General features: G+C 41.0%; 1 protein-coding gene and 1 long non-coding RNA gene across 3 annotated transcripts in view; both read left to right on the top strand.

Moving 5' to 3' along the window:
• The window catches only part of CFDP1 (craniofacial development protein 1), a 133,735-nt gene that overhangs the window by 80,918 nt on the left and 25,715 nt on the right, over nt 1-27,102 (top strand). The window lies entirely within an intron of this gene.
• LOC132416537 (uncharacterized) lies at nt 1,360-26,602 on the top strand. The gene is made up of 3 exons (XR_009517634.1): nt 1,360-2,070; nt 4,429-4,458; nt 26,587-26,602. It is a non-coding gene; the product is annotated as an uncharacterized lncRNA (long non-coding RNA).

The following is a 27,102-nucleotide window of genomic DNA, read 5'->3' as shown; positions in this document are numbered from 1 at the left end:
TTGTGGTCGGAAAAGATGCTTGATATGATTTCAGTTTTCTTAAATTTACTGATGCTTGATTTGTGACCCAAGATGTAATGTATCCTGGAGAATGTTCTGTGTGCAGCTGAGAAAGTGTAATTTGCTGTTTTTGGATGGAATGTCCTATAAATATCAATTAAATCTTATCTGGTCTATTGTGTCATTTAAAGCTTGTGTTTCCTTATTAATTTTCTGTCTGGATGATCTGTCCATTGGTGTAAGTGAGGTGTTAAAATCCCCCACTATTACTGTGTTACTGTCAATTTCCTGTTTTATAGTTGTTAGCAGTTGTTGTATGTATTACTGAGGTGCTCCCGTGTTGGGTGCATATAAATTTAAAATTGTTATATCTTCTTTTTGGATTGATTCCTTGATCATTATGTAGCATCTTTCCTTGTCTCTTGTAACATTCTTTATTTTAAAGTCTATTTCATCTGATATGAGTATTGCTACTCCAGCTTTCTTTTGATTTCCGTTTGCATGGAATATCTTTTTCCATCCCGTCACTTTCAGTCTGTATGTGTCCCTAGGTCTGAAGTGGGTCTCTTGTAGACAGCATATAGATGGGTCTTGTTTCTGTATCCATTCAGGGAGCTTGTGTCTTTTGTTTGGAGCATTTAATCCATTCACATTGAAGGTAATTATCAATGTGTATGTTCCTATTCCCATTTTCTTAATTGTTATGGGTTTGTTTTTGTAGGCCCTTTTCTTCTCTTGTGTTTCCCAGTTAGAGAAGTTCCTTTAGCATTTGTTGTAGAGCTGGTTTGGTGATGGTGAATTCTCTTAGCTTTTGCTTGTCTATAAAGCTTTTGATTTCTCCATTGAATCTGAATGAGATCCTTGCCGGGTAGAGTAATCTTGGTTGTAGTTTCTTCCCTTTCATCATTTTAAGTATATCATGCCACTCCCTTCTGGCTTGTAGAGTTTCTGCTGAGAAATCAGCTGTTAACCTTATGGGAGTTCCCTTGTATGCTATTTGTCGTTTTTCCCTTGCTGCTTTCAATAATTTTTCTTTGTCTTTAATTTTTGCCAGTTTGATTTCTTTGTGTCTCAGTGTGTTTCTCCTTGGGTTTATCCTGTATGGGCCTCTCTGTGCTTCTTGTACTTGGGTGGCTATTTCCTTTCCCATGTTAGGGGAGTTTTTGCCTATAATCTTTTCAGATATTTTCTCAGGTCCTTTCTCTCTCTTTTCTCCTTCTGGGACCCCTATAATGTGAATGTTGTTGCATTTAATGTTGTCCCAGAGGTCTCTTAGGCTGTCTTCATTTCTTTTCATTCTTTTTTCTTTATTCTGTTCCGCAGCAGTGAATTCCACCATTCTGTCTTCCAGGTCACTTATCCATTCTTCTGCCTCAGTTATTCTGCTATTGATTCCTTCTAGTGTAATTTTCATTTCAGGTATTGTATTGTTCATCTCTGTTTGTTTGTTCTTTAATTCTTGTAGATCTTTGTTAAACATTTCTTGCATCTTCTCGATCTTTGCCTCCATTCTTTTTCCGAGGTCCTGGATCATCTTCACTATCATTATTCTGAATTCTTTTTCTGGAAGGTTGCCTATCTCCACTTCATTTAGTTGTTTTTCTGGGGTTTTATCTTGTTCCTTCATCTGGCACATAGCCCTCTGCCTTTTCATCTTGTCTGTTTTTCTGTGAATGTGGTTTTCCTTCCACAGGCTGCAGGATTGTAGTTCTTTTTGCTTCTGCTGTCTGCCCTCTGGTGGATGAGGCTATCTAAGAGGCTTGTGCAAGCTTCCTGATGGGAGGGACTGGTGGTGGGTAGAGTTGGCTGTTGCTCTGGTGGGCAGAGCTCAGTAAAACTTTATCCACTTGTCTGCTGATGGGTGGGGCTGGGTTACCTCCCTGTTGGTTGTTTGGCCTGAGGCGACCCAACACTGGACCCAACTGGCTCTTTGGTGGAACCAATGCGGACTCTAGGAGGGCTCACGCCAAGGAGTACTTCCCAGAACTTCTGCTGCCAGCCAGTGTCCTTGTACCCACGGTGAGCTGCAGCCACCCCCTACCTCTGCAGGAGACCCTCCAGCACTAGCAGGTAGGTCTGGTTCAGTCTCCTGTGGGGTCACTGCTCCTTTCCCTGGGTCCCGATCCCTCCAAGAGTGGAGTCTGTTTCCCCCAGTCCTCTCGAAGTCCTGCAATCAAATCCCGCTAGCCTTCAAAGTCTGATTCTCTAGGAATTCCTCCTCCCATTGCCTGACCCCCAGGCTGGGAAGCCTGACATGGGGCCCAGAACCTTCACTCCAGTGGGTGGACTTCTGTGGTAAAAGTGTTCTCCAGTTTGTGAGTCACCCACCCAGTGGTCATGGGATTTGATTTTATTGTGATTGCGCCCCCTGTACTGTCTCATTGCGGCTTCTCCTTTGTCTTTGGATGTGGGGTATCATTTTTGGTGAGTTCCATTGTCTTCCTGTTGATGATTGTTCAGCAGTTAGTTGTGATTCCGGTCCTCTTGCAACAGGGCGTGAGCACACATCCTTCTACTCCACCATCTTGAACCAGTCAGTGTCAATATTCCCTTTCCTTCCTTCCTTCCATCCATCCATCCTTCCTGCCTCCCTCCCTCCCTTCCTCCCTTTCTTTCTCACACTCTCTCTCTTTCTCTCTTTCCCTTTTAACTGCCTGACAGTGAAGAATATTTTTGGCAAAGTGTTGTGCTAGGGATACAGAGAAGGAAGAAAAGGGTATCTGTCCTCAAAGGACTGAAATCCTAGTGGGGAAAGAGAAGTGCCCCTACAACTAACTCTGTAACAAGTTTTTCTTAGTTGTTAATCTGGAGCAGTCATCTCTAGCCCAGTTAAAGAGTGACTTGGCTTGTGTACACCCCTATCTGCTCTTTCATCACAGGTCACCACAGTTCACAGCAGACCTTCCCCATATTACTCCTCCGTAGGACTGCCTCTTAAAGGCAATAGTTTACTGTTTCTTTGTGGGCCAGTATGCCTTTCCCCAGCTCTAGTAGACATTCTGCCACCCCTCAGGTAGTGGAAGCAGTAACGGCTTTATATCCTGTGTTCCTTCAGCAAGCCTCAGGAGAGGGTGGTAATGATAGTTATCGTTTGGTGAACCCCCACCATGGCTGCTTCATGTGTATCGTCTCTAATCCTAGGGAATTGTTTTATTTTACAGATAAAGAAACAGGTTTAGATAGGTTTGTTCATTTGCCCAAAGTAATAAGAGGCAGAAACCAGATTCCCACCCAGGTTTATCTGAGTCCAAAGTCTGAGCTCCTTCCACTCTATCATGATGCTTTTCCAAGGAGATGGAAGTGAAGAAGGAAAGATAAACAAGGGTGGCAAATAGGTTTCCTGACACCTAATAATACTAATCTGGTTATCATATTGCCATGAAGCTCTGTGGAGATTCAGAAGGAAAGAAGGAAAGAAGTGATTGATTACTGATGTCTGCTGTGGTTGCGGGAGGAGGGACCATGGACATGTTGTGAGGTGCCTGTTGTTCCCACAATAGGCAGGAATTTTCCCTTTGTATATTTGCTCTGGCAGTTTTCTAAATGGAGGCTTTCGTTCTGTCTGGACTTTAAATATTCTTTGAGAAACAGGAATTACATGAAGGCTAAGATCCACATTTAACTCTTATACAGTTGGCTCTCCGTATCCACAGGTTCGAAAATATGCAGAAAAAAGATTCCAGAAAGTTCCAATAAACAAAACTTGAATTTGCTTAGGGCCAGCAACTATTTACATAGCATTTACATTGTATTAGGTATTAAGTAATCTAGAGATGATTTAAAGTATTCAGGAGGATGTGTATAGGTTATATACATATACTCTGCCATTTTATATAAAGGACTTGATCATCCACGGATTTTGGTATCCAAAGAAGGTCCTGGAACCATTCCCTTATACTGAAGGACAACTGTATATTTAAACAGTTAACGTTTTATATTACTTCATTGGAGACATGATTGGTATAATTAAGATTCTTTAGAGTGGGTTTTTATGGTAGTTTCTGTGGAAATTCTTCTTTTAGACATAAAAATTAGTTATAGTAGAGGGTATAAGCATTCTACTTCAATTAAAATAGTCTATTCTGTTCCCAGAAAGAGGCATAGGACAGAGATTCAGTAAAATGATAAAAATCTTCAAAACTGAAAAAAGAAAGAAAGAAAGGTTTAAGAACTTTGTTGGTAAGGAATTTTTAAATTATTATCTCTCTAATAGCATGGTCCATTTTTTTTCTTTTTTTAGCCCAGCTTCAATAATTAACCATTAGTACCCAGTCTTACTTCGTCTGTACCCCTGTCTAGGCTCATCATATTATTTTGAAGCATATCTCAGATATGTGAGTTTACTCATAAATATTATTTTATATATATCTCTAAAATAAAAATATTTACCGATAAATATTTCAATATGTTTCTCTTCTTTTTAAACAGAATCATAATACCATGTCACACCTGAAAAAAGTAAGTGTTTTCATAATATTACCAAATATTCGATCATTGTTTAAATATCCAGTTTGTCTCATATGTTCTAGTTTGTTTGAATCAGGATTCAGTAAGGTTCAGGCATGATAATTGGTTGATATATCTCTTAGTCCCTTTTATTTTATTTTATTTTTAAAATAAATTTATTTATTTGTTTTTAATTTGTGGCTGCGTTGGGTCTTCATTGCTGTGTGTGGGCTTTCTCTAGTTGCGGCAAGCGGGGGCTGCTTTTTGTTACGGTGCACGGGCTTCTCATTGTGGTGGCTTCTCTTGTTGTGGAGCACAGGCTCTAGGCGTGTGGGCTTCAGTAGTTGTGGCACACGGGCTCAGTAGTTACAGCATGCGGGCTCTAGAGCGCAGACTCAGTAGTTATGGCGCACAGGCTTAGTGGCTCCACGGCATGTGGGATCTTCCCGGACCAGGGCTCAAACCCATGTCCCCTGCATTGGCAGGCAGATTCTTAACCACTGCTCTTCTTAGTCCCTTTTAATCTTTAGGTCTCCATTCCATCTATTTTTCTTATGTTTTTGTTGAAGAAACTAGTTTGTCCTGTAGAGTTTCCCACATCCTGTTTTATATTCAAAACTGTATCAGAGTGATGTTGTATTAGGAGACACATAATGTCTGGCTTTCTCTTTTTATGGTGTTATGATCCTAGATCCTAGATCCATCCACGATTGCAAACTGGAGACTGTTTTAGTCCATTCAGGCTGCTGTGACAGATTACTATACACTGGGTGGCTTATAAACATTTCTGGAGGCTGGGAATCCTAAGACGAAGACTCGGGCAGGTTCAATATCTGGTGAGAACCCGCTTCCTGGCTCATGGACAGATGTCTTCTCACTGTCCTCTCACAATGGAAGAGGTAAGGGAGTTCCCTAGGGCCTCCTTTTTTAAGTATACTAATAATCCCATTTGTGAGGGCTTCACCCTCATGACCTAATCATCTCCCAAAAGCCCCACCTCCAAATACCAACACACTGGGATTGTTTCAGTGTGCATTGGAGAGAGCAGGGAGACAAAGTCAACCTATAGCAGTGACGGTGTCATTCTCTCTTCATTTATTAGCTGTAATACTCATATACATATCAACTCTTCCTCATCTGTTTGGTCCCAATTCATATAGGAAAGACAGGATAAATGCTTGTTTCTTTTTTATGTACCCATTTTCAGTATGAGTTGATTCACTAACATCCTCCAGTTAAATACAAATTAGTATTTTTTATTGTGAACTCATGAATTTAAACATTTGATATTATTTCAAATCAATCAAGGGTATTACAGTCATTACCCTTATTGATTCCCACATTGTTTCATCTGGTCAGTGAGTACTTCTTCAAGTAAGGTCACAAGTCCTTTTGACAATAACCCTAATACTCTTTGATAGCTTCCGGGTTATCTGGTATGACAAAATATCCCAGGCTCATTTTGTACATTTGCCACAGACCTGGTGTAGGTTATCTAACCTAGGACCCCTGTTGCCTTTTAGTGGGAAGCATTATTTCAAGACACTAGGGATAAGGAATGTTAGTTGCTAGTGTTACAAAACAAAATTCAGCAGAGTAAATTTGAAGATCTTAATGACTTTATTAAGCAATTCATGAATCAAGCAGCATCCCATCTACCAAATATTGATAGAAAGGTGCTCCTTACAAAATGGAAAGTTTTTATAAGCAGAAAGAGGGTGGAACAAGGAAATTTAAAAACTGGATTTTTTCAGGTAAGGTATACCTTCCTTTAGGGGAAGGCAGGGCATTTTAGGTAGATTACCTCTCTAGTGCTGACTAAGAAATTTCAGACTGGTTGGTTTATAATTCCACTCCTGGGAGAGGTGAAACTGCAGTTACGTTAGTAGTTTTAAGTTTTTATGGGGCTTAGCATAAGTGACTCCATTTTGGGTCTGTTGTTTCTTTTTAGCACTACTGAGTTGGTCGTTGTCCCAAGGACTTTTCAGTACACAAAGAGTTTTGTTTTGTTTTATTTTTATTTCCTTTCTGTAAAGGCAGTACTGCTCCGTCTGAAACAAATTTAGGACTCTCGGGTTATCTTAAATCTGAAACTTTTATCTTCTTAAACTGAGAACAAACAGCAGGATTGATAGAATATCACACAAATACCCATTTGCTTTATTTCACAATGTACACATAATAGTCTTAGTACCACCACCAAGTGGGATTAGTACAAATAGTGTAAGTTAGGTTTTTTGTTTTGTTTTTGCAGTTTTTTTTGTCCTTAGGGTATATTTCACTTGAAATGTATAGCTAAATTACTGTGATGTAAAGTCACCTGGAATAGTATTTCTTTTTGTGATGCTACCAAGTAGATACATATTAAGTTCATTTGTTTTATTTCATTTTTAGTTTTTAGAGATTGCTTTTGTTTCTACTTAAATTTTATTTTGTACTTAATGCAAAATCTATAAAAGCAAATTTTCAAATAAGTTCAATTTCTGTCTCTATTCCCTCTACCTATTCTCTCTTTATAGTATAAGTAATCTTTTTTTAATGATTTATCCTTCCATTGACAAAAAAAGATACATTTATTTCTCTTTACTTAGATTAACACACACATAGTATCCTATATACAGTTTTCTCTGCCTTGCATTTTTACTGTACATTCTGGAGATCACTTGATAGTAGTACTTAGAGAGTTTCCTCTTTCATTTTTTTCAGATGCAAGGTATTTCATCGTATGAATGTACCAGAGTTTATTCAGTTAATTTTGTTCATTAAACATTTGGGTTGTTTCTAGTCTTCTGGGTTTTTTGTTTGTTTGTTTTAATCTTTTTATTTAGCTTCATTGGGTCTCCATTGGGGCACGGAGGCTTCTCTGTAGTTGTGATGAGAAGGTTCTAGAACGTGCAGGCTTAGTTGCCCTGTGGCATGTGGGATCCTAGTTCCCCGACTAGGGATTGAACACACGTCCCCTGCACTGGAAGGTGGACTCTTAACCACTGGGCCACCAGGGAAGTCCCTCTAGTCTTCTGTTATTATAAAAGAGTCCCACAATGAATAGTTTTATGCATATGTGTTTTCGTGGTTTCTGGCAAGGATTTCTACATGATTTAAGGCTATCCTTGCTTAAGTTGCATCCAATTAAATGTCTGCAATAATTTTAAAATAACATTTAGTTAAAAACTTGCAGTGCATAATTATTCATTAGGGACATGGAAATCAAACCACAGTGAGATACCACTTCACACCTATTAGTATGGCTATAATCAAAAAGATGGAAATAAATGTTGGTGAGGGTGTGGAGAAATTGAAACCCTTGTATGTTACTGGTGGGATACAGCATGCTATAATTGCTTTGGAAAAGATTTTGACAGTTCCTCAAAAAGTTAAACATAAACTTACCATTTAAACCTACAGTTCTATTCCAAAATATATACTCAAGAAAGCTGAAAACAATATGTCCACACAAAAACGTACACAAATGTTCATAGCAGCATTATCATGGTACCCAAAAAGTGGAAACAACCCAATGTCCATCAACTGATGAACAGATAAACAAAACGTACATCCATTCTGGGGTGTTTTCCAACACCAACCAATACTGTGATTCTCCAGACACCACCTAAGTGTTCATCAGTTTAATTCAGTTCTGCCACTGCCCGGAGTTAATGTACACCTCACAGCATAAGGGCTCAGTCCCATAAGAATAGCCCCCCTTGAGATACCAAGTGCAAAACCCGGGCTATCCATGCTTCTGACTAAATAATTATAAATCAGGGACTTCCCTGGTGGCACAGTGGTTAAGAATCCGTCTGCCAGTGCAGGGGACACGAGTTCGAGCCCTGGTCCAGAAAGATCCCACATGCCACAGAGCAACTAAGCCCGTGCGCCACTACTACTGAGCTTGCGCTCTAGAGCCTGCGAGCCACAACTGCTGAAGCCCGAGTGCCTAGAACCCGTGCTCTGCAGCAAGAGAAGCCACCACAGTGAGAAGCCCGCGCACCGCAACAAAGAGTAGCCCTCACTCACCGCAACTAGAGAAAGCCCATGCGCAGCAACGAAGACCCAACTCAGCCAAAAATAAATAAATTTATTTTTTTAAAAAGATTTTTTAAAAAAATTATAAATCAGGGGTTAAATGACCCCCTCCTAAAGTTTAGTAATTGGCTAGGATGGCTCACAGAACTCAGGAAAGCATTTTACTTATGTTGACCGGTTTAGTATTAAGAGTACAACTCAGAAACAGCCAAATGGAAGAGATGCATAGGGTAAGGTATTGGGAGCACTCGCCCAACACCTCAGTGTGTTTACTAACCCAGAAGCTCATCACATTTTGCTCTTTAGAGGTTTTTATAGAGCTTCATCTCTGTCCCTCCTCCCCTTCCCAGAGGTCGATGGCCTCTAACCATTTGGTCTTTCTTGTGACCAGCTCAGTCCTGAAGCTATCTGTGGGCACTATCCTAAGTCACCTCGTTTAGCATAAACTCCAGTGTGAACATAAGGAGCTCTTGCTATGAATAACAAAAGATGCTGTTAGCACTCAGGAAATCCCAAGGGGTTTGGGAGCTGTGTTCCAGGAAACTGGGGCCAAATACATTTCTTATTATACTGTATCCATACAGTGGAATATTAATCACTTGTGAAAAACAATAAAGGAGTGAAGTATACTCAACAAACTAAGAACAGAAGGGAACTTCCTCAACCCAATAAAAGGGCATCTATGAAAAACGAAACCACAGCTAACATCATACTTAATCATGAAAGACTGGCTGTTTTCCCCCTAAGATAGGAAGAAGTCAAGGATGTCCCCTCATGCTATTTCTATTTGGCATTGTGTTGGAGGTTCTAGCCAGGGCACTTAGACAAGAAAATGAAGTAAGAGGCAACCAAATTGGAAAGAAAGAAGTTAAATCTCTATTCACAAATGACATGATCTTTTATATAGAAAATCCTCATTAATCATCTAAAAACTATGAGAAGTAGTAGACAGATTCATCAAGGTTGCAGGATACAAATCAGTATACTACAAAAATCAATTGTATTTCAATAAATTAGAAATGGACAATCCAAAAACAAAATGAAGAAGACAATTCTACTTACAAAAGCATCTAAAAGAGTAAAATACTTAGGAGTAAATTTAACAAAAGATGTTTAAGACTTGTACACTGAAATCTATAAAATATTATTGAAAGAAATTAAAGATCTAAATAAATGGAAAGACATCCGTTTTCATTGATTGGGAGACTTCATATTGTTAAGGTGGCTGTACTCCCAAAATTGATCTACAGATTCAGTGCAACTCCTATCAGAATCCCAGCTGGCTTCTTTATAGAAATTGATAAGCTGATTCTAAAAATCATATGGAAACTTAAGGGACCCACAATAGCCAAAACAGTTTTGAAAAAGAACAGCAAAGTTGAAGGACTCACATTTCCCAACTTCAAAACTTAGTACGGGGGCTTCCCTGGTGGCGCAGTGGTTGAGAATCTGCCTGCCAATGCAGGGGACACGGGTTCGAGCCCTGGTCTGGGAAGATCCCACATGCCGCGGAGCAACTAGGCCCGTGAGCCACAATTACTGAGCCTGCGCGTCTGGAGCCTGTGCTCCGCAACAAGAGAGGCCGCGATAGTGAGTGGCCCCCGCTTGCCGCAACTAGAGAAAGCCCTCGCACAGAAACGAAGACCCAACACAGCCATAAATAAATAAATAAAAATTTAAAAAAAAATTTATAAAAAAAAACACAACTTAGTACAGGGACTTCCCTGGTGGTCCAGTGGTTAAGAATCCTCCTTCCAATGCAGGGTACATGGGTTTGATCCCTGGTCAGGGAACTAGGATCCCGCATGCCACGGGGCAACTAAGCCTGTGTGCCACAGCTACTGAGCCCGCATGCTCTGGGGCCTGTGAGCCGCAGCTACTGAGCCTGTGCACACTGGAGCTCGTGCGCCACAACTACTGAGTCCTGCGCACCCTAGAGCCCGAGTGCCACAACTAGAGAGAAGCCCACATGCTGCAACAAAAGATTCCGCATGCTGCAGTGAACATCCTGTATGCCGCAACTAAGATCCAACACAGTCAAATAAATAAATACATAAATAAATAAATTTTTTTAAAAACTTACTACAAAGCTACAGTAGTCAAGACATTGTGGTACTGGCATAAGGACAGATGTATAGATCAGTGGAATTGAATTGAGAGTTCAGAAATACACCCTCACGTTTATAGTCAATTGATTTTTGGCCAGAATGCCAAGACAGCTACATGGGGAAGGTGTAATCACTTTGACAGATGGTACCGGGACAACTGGATATCTCTTGTCCATACAAGTACATATTCATAGCAGCCAAAGGGTGGAAACAATCCAAATGTCTATCAACTGATGAATGGATAAATAAAATGTGTAAAACCCATACAATGGAATATTATTTGGCCTTGAAAATGAGTACAGTACTGATTTGGGCTACAACGTAGATGAACCTTGAAAACTTTGTGGTAAATGAAAGAAGCCAAATACAAAAGACCACATACTGTATGGTTCTACTTATATGAAATGTCCAGAATAAGCAGTTATAGAAACAAAGTAGGTTAAAGGTTGTCTGCGGCTGGACAGGATAAGGAAGGACGGGTGACTGCTAATGGGTACAGGGTTTCGTTTGGGTTTCTTTTTTGGCAGGGGGAGGGTCAATGGAAATGTTGTAGAATTAGATAGTGATGGTTATACAGCTTTGTGTCTTTACTAATAACCACGGAAAGGTACACTTTAAAAGAGTACATCTTTTGACATGCACATTATATCTCAATATCAAAAAAAGAGCTTGCAGTAAATTATTACCTCGGTAAAGGTTTTTTGTTTGTTTTTTTTGTTTGTTTGTTTTTGGCTGCGTTGGGTCTTCATTGCTGCGCACAGGCTTTTTCTCTAGTTGCAGTGAGCGGGAGCTGCTCTTTGTTGCGGTTTGTGGGCTTCTCACTGCAGTGGCTTCTCTTGTTGCAGAACACGAGCTCTAGGCTCACGGGCTTCAGTAGTTGCAGCACGCGGGCTCAGCAGTTATGGCTTGCGGGCTCTAGAGCACAAGTTCAGTAGTTGTGGCACATCGGCTTAGTTTGCTCCGCGGCACGTGGGATCTTCCCGGACCAGGGCTCAAACCCGTGTCCCCTGCATTGGCAGACAGATTCTTAACTACTGTGCCACCAGGGAAGTCCCCTCAGTAAAGCTTTTTTTAATATATAAATTTATTTATTTTATTTATGGCTGTATTGGGTCCTCATTGCTGCGTGCAGGCTCTCTCTAGTTGCAGCAAGCGGGGGCTATTCTTTGTTGTGGTGTGCAGGCTTCTCATTGTGGTGGCTTCTCTTGCTGCAGAGCATGGGCTCTAGGCATGTGGGCTTCAGTAGTTGCAGCACGTGGGCTCAGTAGCTGTGGCTCGTGGGCTCTAGAGGCTCAGTTGTTGTGCCGCACAGGCTTAGTTGCTCCGCGGCATGTGGGATCTTCCAGGATCAGGGCTCAAACTTGTGTCCTCTGCATTGGCAGGCGGATTCTTAACTGCTGTGCCACCAGGGAAGTCCCACGCTCAGTAAAGTTTTAATGAAGGTAAGCCAAAAAGGAAAAAACTATGTACAGTTTACTCCAGTCTTCCACTTGTTCATGTTAGATGAGCATTTCTTTCCCACTTAAGACAAGACAGTGACCACCAAAGCAGAGTTGAAGAAATTTTAGGCTTTGGGCTTAAATTGTTGTTGTTATTTAATTTTTATTTTGAAATAATCTTAGATTTACAGAAGAGTTGTAAAGACAGTACAGAGTTTCCCTGAACCCTTCATCCAGCTTCCTGTAATATTAAAACATCTTACATAACCCTGATTCATTTATCAAAATTAAGAAATTAATCAAAAGTGAATGCTAATGAGTCAAAACATATCTGGAAGGATAAACAATAATAACAGATCATAAACTCAGTGTCATGTGAGTTTAGGGAAGTGGGAGAGTGAAGGAGAAAAGAATCATTTGTGTATGTCCATATGTATCTGTTCAAATATTACTTAGGAAAAAAATAGAAGGGTTTATAATACCAATTGAAAAATTTAGGAAATCACTGGTAGAATTTAAAACATAGGGACTTCTCTGGTGGTGCAGTGTTTAAGACTCCGCACTCCCAATGCAGGGGGCCTGGGTTCAATCCCTGGTTAGGGAGCTAGATATCACATGCGTGCTGCAACTAAGAGTTCGCATGCCACAACTAAGGAGCCCTCAGGCCACAACTGAGGTACCAGTGAGCTGCAACTAAGACCCGGCATAACCAAATAAATAAATAAATAAATTTAAAACACACACACACACACACACACACACACACACACACACACACACACGTTAGAAATTGATTAACAAATACAAATAAGAGAAAGAAATATGAGGATTGCCCATGAATTAAAAAAAAAAAAAGAAAGAAAACTTTAAGAAATTAACATTGGGGGCTTCCCTGGTGTCTCAGTGGTTGAGAATCCGCCTGCTAATGCAGGGGACACGGGTTGGAGCCCTGGTCCGGGAAGATCTCACATGCCACGGAGCAACCAAACCGATGTGCCACAACTACTGAGCCCGCATGCCACAACTACTGAAGCCTGCACTCCTAGAGTCCATGCTCCACAACAAGAGAAACCACCTAAGTGAGAAGACCACACACGGCGACGCTGCAACTAGAGGAAGCCCGCAAACAGCAACAAAGACCCAATGCAGCCAATAAATAAATAAATAAATAAATTTATAGAGGAAAAAGGAAAGACGTTAACATTGGTATACGATTAACTAAGAAACAGACATTATTTGGATTTCACCAGTTTTCCCACTAATGTCCCTTCTTTGTTCCAGAATCCAAACCTTGATTCTACCTTGCAGTTAGTTGCCATCTCTACACAGTCTCCTCTAATCTGTGACAGCTTCTAAGTCTTTATTTTTCTTGAGCTTGACACTTCTGAAGAGTATTGATCAGGTATTTTGTAGAGTGTCCCTCCATTTGAGTTCTCTTCATGATGAGACTGGGATTATGGATGTTTGGAAAGACTGCCAGAGAGGAAACGTGCCCTTCTTATCACACGTGGTATCAACTTGTTGCTAGTGATGTTAACTTTGATCATTTGGTTAAAGGAGAGTCTGCCAGGTTTCTCTACTGTAAAGTTGCTATTTTTTTCTCTTTCTCTTTTTTTTTTTTTTGCGGTACACAGGCCTCTCACTGTTGTGGCCTCTCCCGTTGCGGAGCATAGGCTCCAGATGCACAGGCTCAGCGGCCATGGCTCATGGACCCAGCCGCTCCACGGCATGTGGGATCTTCCCGGACTGGGACACGAACCTGTGTCCCCTGCATCGGCAGGCGGACTCTCAACCGCTGCGCTACCAGGGAAGCCCTCTTTATCTTTTTTATTTTATTTTATTTTTATTGCTTTGTTCTTTTCAGTTTTTCCAAGTCACTTTGGATTTGTGTTCTATTGATTAACAAAGGAATACTGACACCTGTTACTGAACTTGAGCTCCCAAAATGCATTGTGGCACTTAGGAAGGATAGATGAGACCATCCGCATTTTTCCAAGAAAAGCTCAGTCACTTTTTGGGGGTGGGGTGGGGAAGTCCTGATGACTGACTGGATTTTCAAGTCTTTATTAGGCAGCAAAATACTACCTCAGAAGAGAGGAATGGAGCAGGGTTATTTCCAGAGTTTGGATGGCATACCAATCTCTTTCATAGGGAGTGTTGACTCTTTTTTTTGAGTGGAAGTTTTTAGAGTTATCTTGGAACATCAAAGTATGCACCGTGTAGAATATCTAGAAATCTTGTAGTTTATTCTTACTTCCTTCATCCTATCTGTACATTTGCTACTATGTGCAGTAGGGCATGTACTCCAAGAGAACTTTGGCAAATTAAAATTCCTGGTCCTTGGGCTACTTAATTTACATTTCACCAGGAGCTTTCATGTCAGAATCCAGGGCATAATCTCACTACCATTCTGTTCTTAACACTAGACAGGTACTAGTAAGCACTGTGTACAGCGGAATTTAAGCAAGGCGAGTCCTCATGGGAGATGCATTGTGAACACTGAACCTTTACATTTGAGCTATCATTCAGTGTTGCTCACACTATCATCCATTTCTGTTATTTTTCTCTTAATGGACATTTCCGCTTTCTTCTTGGGTGGAAACCCGGAAGCCTCCAGACCTCATCGCAAGAAGGCCTTGATTATTCCCTGGTGCAGCTTCAGTGCAGTCACTGATTACTTGACCAGGTCTTGTGGCAGCTGGACACCAACTTAGGACCAAATAACGTGTGTCTTAAAGAGATCTAACAGTTCCCAAGATTTTAAAGTTCACTCTGTCACATTCCTTATATTCCTACTTCCACATTAGTCTACCTCAAACCAGTCACAAGAGGGACAAATGATTTTAATCTCCTATTACCAAACTCTCTCACAGCTTTTAGGGATATTCTTTGTAAATTATATTGCTCCTGGGCTCTTCTTAAAGATCATTATTTTCATTCAGAGATTTACTTTGAGTAGTCTTTCATTCAGCTTTCCTTCTTTTTTTGCTATTCTTCTCATGTGAATATATGTCTACTATAAAACATCATCTGTACATGAGCTATAATATGATTGTTTGGTTCTGAATTGTATCATTAATGTTATAGGTATTTTTCTAATAGGCATTCTCTCCATGATTTTGTTTTCTAAAGTAATTAAAGTGGTTTAAGTCCTGATTCCTCTGTTTACTTATTGAGGTGAAATTCATGTAACATAAAATGAGACATCTTAAAGCATACAATTCAGTGGTATTTAGTACATTCTCATTTTTGTGCAGTCATCACCCTGATTCCTTTTTATGTTTGTGTATAGCAATGAAAAACCTTATATAGGCCCCAAAAGCCTTGTATATACTGACAGGGCAAGCTTTTCATTGGCTTCAGAATTTGTGCGCCCCTGCTGGAGGTTAGTTAGTTTCCTCCAACAGCGAAGCAGTGGTCCATTGGGTTTTGTTTGTTTTTTGCGGTACGCAGCCCTCTCACTATTGTGGCCTCTCCCGTTCCGGAGCACAGGCTCCGGACGCGCAGGCTCAGCGGCCATGGCTCACGGGCCTAGCCACTCCGCGGCATGTGGGATCTTCCTGGACCGGGGCACAAACCTGTGTCCCCTGCATTGTCAGGCGGATTCTTAAGCACTGTGCCAGCAGGGAAGCCCCCTTACTGAGATTCTTGAAATGTCCTTATAATTAAACAAATGCTTTTTTAAAATTCTGCAGAAAATGTCGCACACTCATCTGTTGCCCAGTCTACACAAATATCAAATCATCCACCGAATTATTCCCTTTTCTTTGCCTTCTTAGGAAATTAACCTTGCATGAGCTGATCTTTCATTGATTAACGATTTAAAGTGATATAGCAGGAAGTAGTAGGGTTAGTCAATATTAGGATATTGATGATTTTTAGCTCATCAGGCCACCTTTGAGAATTCTACTTAGCGTATGTACTAGCTAAGGCAGTTCCAAAGCTTATTGCTTAGTGTCTATTTGGAAGCTTTTAAAATAATTGAACTAGTGATGAAGTCATGAACTCCTCCCAGGCTTTCCTCATGTGCTCTGGGGCCTCATTCTTCCTTCAAGACTGTGGGAATTGCCCCAGCTGTTTTGTCATATACATATATTTTCTCTAAAATTCCTTTCCTTCTTGGAACAGTTCCATTAGCATTTGCTTCCCATCTACATGATGCGGATCGGCGCCTTTTTTGCTGGAGAAAAATGGAGTCAACACATTAGTGTGAAGGAATTGTAGCCAGGCTGTACCCAGGCCACTTGAGGACTGCTCAAAGGTAGAATCCTCAACAAAGGAACTGTCATGAAACAAGAGAGAACATGTGCACACAGAGAAAACTGGCTATCTAGTGCCACCCTTGTTTTGTTCTCTAACCAGCTAAAATGTGAAAGGGTTTTGCTGAATGTTATTTAGAAATGTTTAGTATCATGCAGTAGATTCTAAATTCAGTCTAGAGACTTTTTTGTTCTCTCAAGCGAGTCTCCATCTTCCCAAGAACAACCAGAAGTTAGAGCTCATAGGGAATGTTCACTGATGGACCAGATGTTAAATCTTGTATGTTTCCAAGGAGCTCAGTGCGCTGTGTCAGGGAGACTGCTGTCGTCGTTGCAGCAGAGCTGCTTCCTGGGATGGAAGGAGTGCTGTTTCACCTCTGGCAGGGCTTCTCAGCCCCTGCTTCCCTCACACTTGGGCTGGATAGTCCTTTGTTGTGGAGAACTGTCCTGTACATTGCAGGCTGTTAAGCAGCATCCCCAGCCTCTGCCCCCTAGGTGCCAGTCATACCTCTTCCTCTCTCCCCAAGTTATGACTACCCCGATGTCTCCACACATTGCTAAGTGTTCCCTGGGGGCAAAATTGCCCATGATTGAGAGTCACTGATCTTAGGTTTCTTCCAAAGGCAAGATGAGGTTCCTGACTCTTAACCAAACCACCTAACCGCAAAGTGTTTTTTCTTCTTCTCCCAAGTAAGAGCCTAGAGAAAGAATTCTTCTGCTTTCATGTGCAGATACAGAAACAGGCACTCTGATACCATAGGAATCGGTCAGAACCTGAACTGCATTTGGCGTTGGCAGCCACTCGGGATGGCAACTGATGAGCCAGCAGTGACCTCCTTACTACCTGCCCCTCTTGTTCTAATTAAACAAACTTTTACTGTCTTTCTGTTAATGAGTCAGCTGGTAAAGAAACCACTCTTCTTTTGCCAAAGCTTTTAGGAAGCAGAGACATAGCAGAGTTTTGTACACATAAGTTCCTGTTGTACTGACTTTTTCCTCCTGGGGAGTAGGGAAGGATATCAGTGAAAATAGAAGTGCCAGCATGGATGTGTAGCTATAGTGAGTAATGCTTTTCCAAAATCCAAGATTTTCTTCCCAAAAATAACAATTAGAAAGCACCACTATTCTCTACATTTTATAATAAAAAGTAAATTCTGATGTCAATAGAGGATTATAAAACCTCTAGTGCAGCAAACTCCACAAATTGGTCCTGGCAGTGGATTTTCTGGCAGCGTGCTAGCAACTGGGAACATCCTTGGCATGGCCTGTGATATTCAGGCACCTGAAGTGCGTATTTGAAGTGTTTAGCGTGGAATTTGTGTGCTGTACAAGTATTAGCAATTAAGAAAACGCCAGTAGAGTTTTAGAAATTAAAAAGAACGTGGGATAGGGAGTTCAGAGAGGCTAAGGACCAGAGCAAAGTCCGAAGACCTAGAGCTTTTGATGCTTCCAGCCCGGTCTTTTCAGTTGTACCATACTGCCTTCCAGACTAGCTGCTGGAGAAGAGCAGTAGAACGAACACAGACGGGGAGCCTTAGAAATGGTGGCAGATGCAAAACGCTAGAGGTGGAGAGAAAGCACAACAGCTTTAACTCCTCCAGAAATGCTGTGGCTGCCTTTTCTTGGAGCTGTGGAAGGTATGTCAGCATTGCTGGTTCAGGGCTATGAGGGGAGGGTGAGAAATCAGGTCTTTTTTTCTTCCCCCTCTTCCCTGCTGCAACCTGCAGTTTGCAGCAAGCCTTCCCAAAGCTTAATTGCCAGAGCAGTGCCAAGTGCACAGAAGCTCTACTTACAGTTCCCCCACTGAGAGATTTTAGTTTGGAGTTTTGCTTTAAGCTCTCTGCTAATCCAACCAGTCACGTATTTTGGAGAGAAACTACCAGTCTTCTTTTGAGAGCACAATGATTGCTCAGTTTTTCATGGTTTTCTTCCTCAAAGTAGATGCCAACCTCAACGTTACAGAAGAAAGCCTTTCTGAACATTATAGCAAAACTAGTTGGGTTTTCATAGGGTTATTAATAGCTTTGAATCCATTGTGGGCTATGAACAGTAGTTCACAGTCAAGAACAGTAGCCACCGAAGAGAACTGTAGCTGATGGTATATGTGGTTCAGGTGGATGGGCAGGCAGTTACTGCTACAGCTTGCCTAATTTACAGATATTAACACTTACATAAAAATTCATTTAAAAACTAGTGCCTCCTTGGTGAAACCCAGTGAGGTTATACATAGCATCATTACAACGTAATTAACTGGGAACAAAAAAGCATTAGAAAGTGCTGTGGGAGTAGAAGCCCCACGCTTGCCCATTGTGCCTTTGAGCCAAATGTAACACCAGCCTGAGAAAAGAATAGTCATCATGAAAATATTTTCTTTCCTTCCAAGTCAGGAAACAGACTCACAATGGAGTCTACTTCTCCATTCTGAATTTTGAGATGTGCAGGAAACAACCAGCCATTACCAGCTGAGGTTTTCCTGCTGATAAATGAACCCTGAGGCCACAGTGACCTGTCTTGTTAATGAGTTAATGAAGAATCTGGTCCTTGCATTGACCCTCTCCTTAAAAGCTTTCTTTGGAGCTGAAATAACATTCCTCTAATTTATGAGTTAACTCTTTCTTACTTAGCAAATGAGAAAGAGAAGGGGGGGAAAGAACCACATGGCAGAGAAGTGGAGAATCCACCAGGGGGCTTTGATTTCTGAAATTTTAAAATTTGAACATTAACTTCACTTGCAGATAGAAATATCATTTAAAGAAATATTTTCCTCTTATTGAAGAACCTTAATAGAAGTGGTCTTGTATTTTTTATGTTGCATTTTACCCCAAGGCAATGACATTTTATTGAAGGATTTCCCACCCATTACTCTGACAAGAAACTGCTTTGAATTGAGCAATGGAAGTATTTGATTTTTGTGTAAACATTTCAGTATAGGGAAAAGCAAAGGAACGTTTACTTCTGTAAGTAAATGTTATGAACCCAGCATTTATTAACGGAGGCAGATCCTGTCTTCAACTTATTGGAGAAAGAATAGTCTCCTTTAAATTAGGTTATCTTTAAGAGCCAGACATTATTTCTTCCTCCAAATTATTTTTTCTTTTAGTGATTGATTGTGATGTTCTATGATTTGAAGGTTGTTGTAGATACCTCTGCTACAGGGTCATTTCTCAGCTTTGCAATTCTAGAAATGTGATTTTACTAGTTGATTAGATTCTGATGAACTGATTCATGACTCATTAGGCTAGTGTTACATTTGGTTTAGAAAACCAAAGTGCTTGTTGATTAACTTACAGTTATTATTTCATTAACCAGAAGAGTTTGTCCTATTGAGGCATCCCCAAACCAGTACCTGGAAAATCATAGAAAGTGATAGGAGGCTTTGTAAGGAGGTAAGCAAAGAAAAGAAAAGAGATCAATCGTCTTCTCCATATGCCACTTAGAGACTTCTAAGGAATCTCTCTTCTACTGTAAGGCATTTATCTGTCAGGTACTTGGTATTGGTGGTTCGTATTTAAACACTCTCTACCTGGTCAGTGCTAAATGGCCACTGCTAAGACGGCTCAGGATGGTAAATTGAACACATGCTGCCACACATTTGCCCCAAATTCCTAAATATATCAGAAAGATACATGTTTTTAACAATGTTGGAAAAAAAGAATGTTCTGGATAATCTGGAAGTTTGAGGAATTCCTGAAGGACAGAAGGCAGATGGAATCATATTAAAGGTAGAAACCGGAATCCAGAAGTCCTGAATGTCCCACCCCTCCCATGTAATTACTGGACACGGCTGTGGTGAATGGTTGCAGCATTTACACACTGGGGAGCTAGAACATCACTTGAACTAGCACAAATCAAGCCACAAAAAAACCAGAGTCATGAGAGAAGCTCCAGACTCAAGAAATTGAAAAGCTAACATTGGAGGCTCCAACTACTGTAAATAGAATGTAAAGGAGACTTAAAGGGAAGTATGTTTATACCCTGAAAGGAATAAAAAGAAAATATTTCGGGCTTCCCTGGTGGCTCAGTGGTTGAGAGTCCGCCTGCCGATGCAGGGGACGCGGGTTCGTGCCCCGGTCCGGGAGGATCCCACATGCTGCGGAGCGGCTGGGCCCGTGAGCCATGGCCGCTGAGCCTGCGCGTCCGGAGCCTGTGCTCCGTGATGGGAGAGGCCACATCAGTGAGAGGCCCGCGTACCGCAAAAAAAAAAAAAAAATTCATTCATGAAACGAGAACAGACTCTTATAGGAAAGAATGAATTTTATCTCCTAGATCTTGGAAATAAAACATGATTGTTTAGCTAGAACCTCATTAAAGGGACTCCATAGTCTAATAGATACAGCTAAAGAGAATTAGTAGTGAGCAGAGGAAAGAGCCAAAGAATTTTCCTAGGTTATAAAATCATAAAGAGATAGGCTGACAGAAAAGTAACCATAACAAAGGGAGTCATTTCAGAAGTTTTGGGGTTCATAGAATATGAGTTCTGGGGGTAAGAGAGAAGAAATGGAGGGGGGAACAAATACCCAAAGAAATAACAGAAGAAAATTTCCCAAACAGAAGAAAATAAGACCCTTAGAATGAAAGGGCCCACTGTGAATATATCAAGTTAAGAGGGCTTACTTATATGTTTTACACATATAATTGAAGTCTCAGAAGACTAGGATAAGGAAAAATCCTAAAAGCTTCCAGGTAGAGAAAACAGTCCAGCCTATAAAGAAGCAAGAATCGTGTTGGTATCAGAGTCTTATTGGCAACTCTGGATGCAAGAGGATGATGAAACAACATATTCATAGTTCTGAGAGAAAATACTGTAGAACCTAAGAGCCCATACCCAGGGAAGCTATCCCTCAGGTATTAAGGGCCAGTGAAGGCATTTTTCACGTGTGCAAGAACTCAGTTTCCTGCTCATGATTCCTATTTTATAGAATTACCAGAGGGATGTTGTCCAGAAAAATTAAAGGGGGAAACAAAAGAAGCATTGATAAAGGGGGAGAAAACTCAGCAGAAAATGCCTTAGGTCAGTAATCCGGAACTTGAGCAGCTGTATGCTCCTGACAGCAGTGACATCTGTAGACACAGGCGAAAGCAGCCGCCCAGAGCCCTCGGTCACGGTCTACTCTGACATCCACTGTGGATGCCACCACAAGTCCAGGCCTCCAGATTGCGCTCATCTTTAAGATTCTTATCCCCACCACGTCCCTCCCTATCCTTTCATACCTGCATGTAGTTTGAGCTCAGTGACCTCCCTTCAGTTTTGTAGGAGTGGAAAAACTCTCCCTTCTTCCCTCCTAGATCCTTTGGCTAGTCTAATAATTAAATTGACATAAGACTGATTAACAGGAGAAAAACAAATCTAATTTTGTATGTACCAGTGCCCCACAAAAATATGAGACTGAAAGAAGTGACCAAAACAGGAAGCTTTTATACCTTTTAGATAAAGAAACAATAAATTTGTGAAGAACTGACAAGACAAAGGGGTTTGGGCTTGGGGTAGTAAATTGGTGAAGAAGTAACAAGGTTGGTTTATTCAGCATTCTTGGCCCTGGATTCCCTATATCTGGTGAGAAGGATGCCCTCTACCCCTCTGGTACCTTTCCCGTGGGAGGTTATCTCCTGCTGATTACCGGGACAAAGGAGGATCAGTGTCCTTCTTTTACTGGCTATTTCTCAAGTACCTTTAATTCAAAATATCAATAGGCCAAAGTGGCATATTTTGGGGTGATACATTCCGAGCCCCTGCTGATTCAGCTTCCTTGATGAATAATCCCTTTACCTTATGCCTTCACTGAAACTGGGCCAAGTGGTCCCCTGGAAACACTGCTTCCCCTACAGCAACCTCAGGGGGCTGCTGTTTTTTCTCCTACACTTTTCATTTCCCAAAACCTGGAGTTGAAATAAATATCTTCCTTGTACCCCATCACTGCTTCCAAATTCTCTTTCCTCCTCCTTCCTGGATTTGCCATTGAAGTTAGTGGAAGTACTAAAGCATTTGAGCCAAGAACGGTAAGAGGAAATGATCAGAGAGTAGAACCTTTGAAGTAAAGGTTGTGGAGGTTTGTTGGATTGTCAGAGAAAGCCTATGCAAATAGGTGGCTGAGTTGGACTAAAGAGAAAGTTACCTGACTCTGAGAAATTTGAAAAATTGAGAGAACAAGTTTGGATCATCTGTGGATATTGAAATCATCTGATAGAGGCTAAGAACAAACAAGCTGTCAGTGACAAGGGAGTGACTGGAGAAGGCCGTAGCTGGTGACAATAAGGAGGGACAAGGGGCAGTAAAGCCTCAGGACCTGTGCTTCAAAGTAGGACAGTTTGCCCCCCCACCCAAAAAAAAAAAGGAGAAAGTTTAGAAGCAGCAGCTCCGCCATCTGTCCAGCGCCTGTACCTGTGGATCCTGCCCTTCCTAGTACCGTATTCGTCCCCCATCCACTGCGTGCCCTGCTCCTCTCAGTGACCTTGCCTGTTCCTGTGTTTATCCCCTTAATCCCGCACCGTCATCTTCTCACTTCAGCTGGATCATTCCCCTCTGCAAACAGACCATTCTGATGTCACCTGCCTTAGTAGGGAAGTCCAATTTAACTAAGACACAGCACAGTTGAAGTCTTTTTATTTTATTTTATTTTTATTGAGGTATAGTTGATTTACAATGTTGTGTTAGTTTCATGTGTAGAGCAAAGTGATTCAGTTATACATATATATGTATTCTTTTTCAGATTCTTTTCCCTTATAGGTTATTACAAAATATTGAGTATAGTTCCCTGTGCTTGTTGCTTATCTGTCTTATATATAGTAGTGTGTATCTCCTGATCCCAAACTCCTTATTTATCCCTCCCTCCCTTTCCCCTTTGGTAGCTGTAAGTTTGTTTTCTATGTCTGTGGGTCTGTTTCTGTTTTGTATATAAGTTCATTTGTGTCATATTTTAGATTCTATATATAAGCCATACCATATGATAGTTGTCTTTCTCTGTCTGTCTTACTCCACTTAGTATGATAATCTCTAGGTCCATCCATGTTGCTGCAAATAGCATTATTTCATTCTTTTTTATGGCTGAGTAATATTCTACTATACACATATACACACACACCATATCTTTATCCATTCATCTGTCGATGGACATTTAGTTTGATTGAAGCCTTTTTAAAAGAATGCTGATACATTCCTAAAAAAAAAAAAGCCAAGAAAAACCCATGGCAAAGACCACCATAAACAAGGACAAAGAACAAACTAGGAGAAAGCCATTTGCGACTAAATCCAAACAAGGTACAAATTTCCCTAGTAAGAGCCTCTACAAATCAATAAGAAACATATCAACCACCCAGTTTTTAAAAGGGCAAAGAAAACTCACCAGAACGGAAATATAAATGGCTCTTACACATTAGAAAAGACGCTGAGTTTCCCTAATAAAAAGAGAAACAAATTTAAATGACAAGGAGATGCTATTTTTCACAAGATTGGCAGAGATCCCAAAGTTAGATAATAGTGCTTTGACAAGGATGTGGCTCTCCGTGTTTGTAATGGTAAAAGATTGTCATTGAAGTCCATAGTAGTGCCTGCCTGATAAATTATGGTTCTTCCATACAATAGAACAACACGCAGCTTGGAAAAGAGAAAGTGCTCTATGTACTGATACACAGTGATCCCTGGAATACATAAATAAGTTAAAAAAGCCAGGAGCAGGATAGTGTAGAGGTATACAATCATTTATGTGCAGGATGGGGAGAGAATATATACAAATGTACACTGCTTGGATATGCATGAAATAGCTCTGGCAGGAAGAAGCAGATTTTAAAATTCTGACTTGCAGAGCTTTATTTCCAGACCCCAATAAAAACTAAATATACGGAGATTTAAGTGTTCAGATAGGAAATTAGGTCCTACCTACAGCTCTAGGAAATCAGCTTCTGGAGGAGATAGCCTGTGGACTGTCAGTGATTGCATATGCAGAGAACACTGCACAAGGACACCAGGAACTGGTAAACAGTTGTTGCTTCAGAGAAAAAGAATCGGTGGCTAGGGGATTATTTTGGTCATTTTGTATTTTGACCATATGCATAAACTAAATTAAGGTTTTTTCCCCCCAAACGGCAAAGAGTCACTGACAAGACTTATGGCAAATACATACTTCATGTTCTGATAGTCAACGTTTCATTGTAAATCAAGAGAGCTAGGAGTATTTGAAACCTGACTAGGGGGTAGGTTACAGCATTTATAAGATGTGAGGCCAACATGAAATAGATGGCTGGCTCTAGAAGGATCACTGAATTAGTTGAGTCCATGGAATGTATTCACAGGGAGACTGATTTTAGGGGCAGCTGCGCCATTTCTCATCCTCCATACGCATTCCCTTAGCCCATCAACTGACCTGCTGAATAGGAGGTCTTCTTTTCTCCAGACTTTTTTCAGTTTGGTGGGGTTTAGATTGTGCTGGGAGTGTTCCACCTTTTGTTTTTGTTTTTTAGCCTTATTTTTAACAGTTTAGTGAGAGTAATTAAAAAGTGGGTCAAGAAGCTTCTTACTGTGCTTTACCTGGCCTTTTCTCCCTCTCTCTCCTTCGTTCTGGTGGAAACCTCCTCCACCCACTGCACCACTTCCAGCCAATGGTTTCTCCTATACAACACCAGGCTAGGTCTGCTGGCCAGCAAGCAGCCTTTTCCTGGTATCTACATCCCAGGGAAATACAGATAGATGTTTTTCAGAGCATTTCAGGCTTGGCAAGATTGGCTGGACGGGTGGGATTGTTGCAACAGTTTGTCCTTATTATTACCCTCTTTCCTGTTTCTTTTCACATGTTTCTGTTGTTTTAAAGGGTTTTGTTTGGATTAATTAATTACAGGAGGAAAAAAAGCAAACCTTTCCACAGCTATGGTGGGCCAGGTGCTTTAAGAGGAGGCAAGTCATGGATGATTGTTGGCCTTTCCAGATGATCATGAGTAACTGATGCTGCAGTACCTCTCTCCACAGAGGCTCTTGCAGAGTATTAATGATTAACAATGTTCACGGCCTCTCACAGAGTTAAATTGGTCTACGTCTCAGTCACTGAAGTAAAAAATGTGACGGAGTGATTTATCCAGGGTGGGGCAAGCCCACACAGCAGGTGAATTAGGAGTGCAGCCCAGAAGTCAGACCATCTTATTAATGCCCTGCTCTAACCACCATAACTTCCTTTCTTATTTTTTTAATCAGCTTGTAGAGAGAGCGAAAGAAGGAATGGGCTGTATTAATAATGGCTATATTCTACCAGAATATAGAATGAAAGGCTTTAAAGACTTCCTTTCATCGCCTTTTTTACTTCCCTCCCCCTATTTAAAACAAACTTTCTGGCTTGATGACAATCTCAGTGACATTTCAGACTTCCCTTCCTAATTCTCATTTGACAGAGGCATGTCCCTTTTTAGCCATTTCCCCTGATTTTCTTTGACTCTGCAGCACAGCATATATCTGAAGGGGCAGGCATCTAAGATTTTTGTCTTTCTAAAATTTAACAGCGTACAAACCCTACTGAGAAATAAATATGATCCTGCAAAACCTTTTCTATTAAGTGCGGGAAGAGTATTCTAGCTTTCATCTCTTTCGTCATTTCAGCAGTGCACTCACTGGGGAACAGATCATTTCACCAGCTTTTCCAATGAAGAAATAGCCAGACTGATGACTCCTCAGAAAAATTCCTTTCTTTTCTTTTTCTGCTAAAAGGCACATTAAGATTTATTAACCCAGGTTGGTTATCAGTTCAAAGTCATACAGATGCATAGTGTGAAAAGTCAAAATATATTAGGGCTTCCCTGGTGGCCCAGTGGTTAAGAATCTGCCTGCCAATGCGGGGGAACACAGGTTTGAGCCCTGGTCCGGGAAGATCCCACATGCTGTGGAGCAACTAAGCCTGAGCGCCACAACTACTGAGCCTGTGCTCTAGAGCCTGCGAGCCACAACTACTGAGCCCTTGCGCCTAGAGCCCGTGTTCTGCAACAAGAGAAGCCACCCCATTGAGAAGCCCGCGCACCGCAACAAAGAGTAGCCCCCGCTCGCTGCAACTAGAGAAAGCCCACGTGCAGCAACGAAGACCCAATACAGCCAAAGATAAAATAAATAAAATAAAATTTTAAAAATCTATAAAAAAAAAATGTATTATGCAGTCTCCTGACCCAGGCCTGGGCCCTGCTTTCCAGAGGCAACCACTTTAAACTCTTTTAGCTAGTTCTTCTGGTATTATTTTGTTTGTGATTTAAACTACTGTGTTTAGTATATGGTTATTTATTGTTTTTCAATATTAGACATTTTTAAAAAGACATCATTTATTAACTTCGTGTTAATTCTAGTCTTTAAGAAGCACCAACTCCTGTTTTGGAAGAGGAGGAATTAACACTCTTGTACTGCCCCTCCCCTGAGCCCAGGTGTGGACTACCCTTGTATTTCCTTTTATGTATGTATGTTATTTGTTAGTTTGCTTCATTTTCTGTGTCCCTATCACATTTTCCCCAAACTCTCCAACAAGGCTGTGAAATCCATCTCAGTATTTTTCTCCACTATGTCAGATAATCTGTCATTTACATCCCATCCCCAGTCCCTTCTGGAGCCTTCCATCCTCCTGCTCTGGTCTGGGCTCCTTGTTCTCTCGGCTTCCTGTGCAGCTGTTGTTCTGGGCCTGCCTTTCATCCCTCTTTGTGTGGCTCCCCTGTTTCTTGGATCCTTTGTCTTACTCTTTCTAGGTTTATTCCCTCGTTTTGATAGAGCTCATCCTCCAGTTACATCCTGAAGAAATGATTTATGGGAGATAAATTTTTGAAACTTGGAGTGTCTGAAAATGACTTTGTTCTGTCTTCACATTTTACTAG

The sequence above is a fragment of the Delphinus delphis genome, chromosome 20 (genome assembly GCF_949987515.2).
Source record: "Delphinus delphis chromosome 20, mDelDel1.2, whole genome shotgun sequence".
Taxonomy (NCBI): domain Eukaryota; kingdom Metazoa; phylum Chordata; class Mammalia; order Artiodactyla; family Delphinidae; genus Delphinus; species Delphinus delphis.
This window is presented reverse-complemented; position numbering and strand designations above follow the sequence as displayed.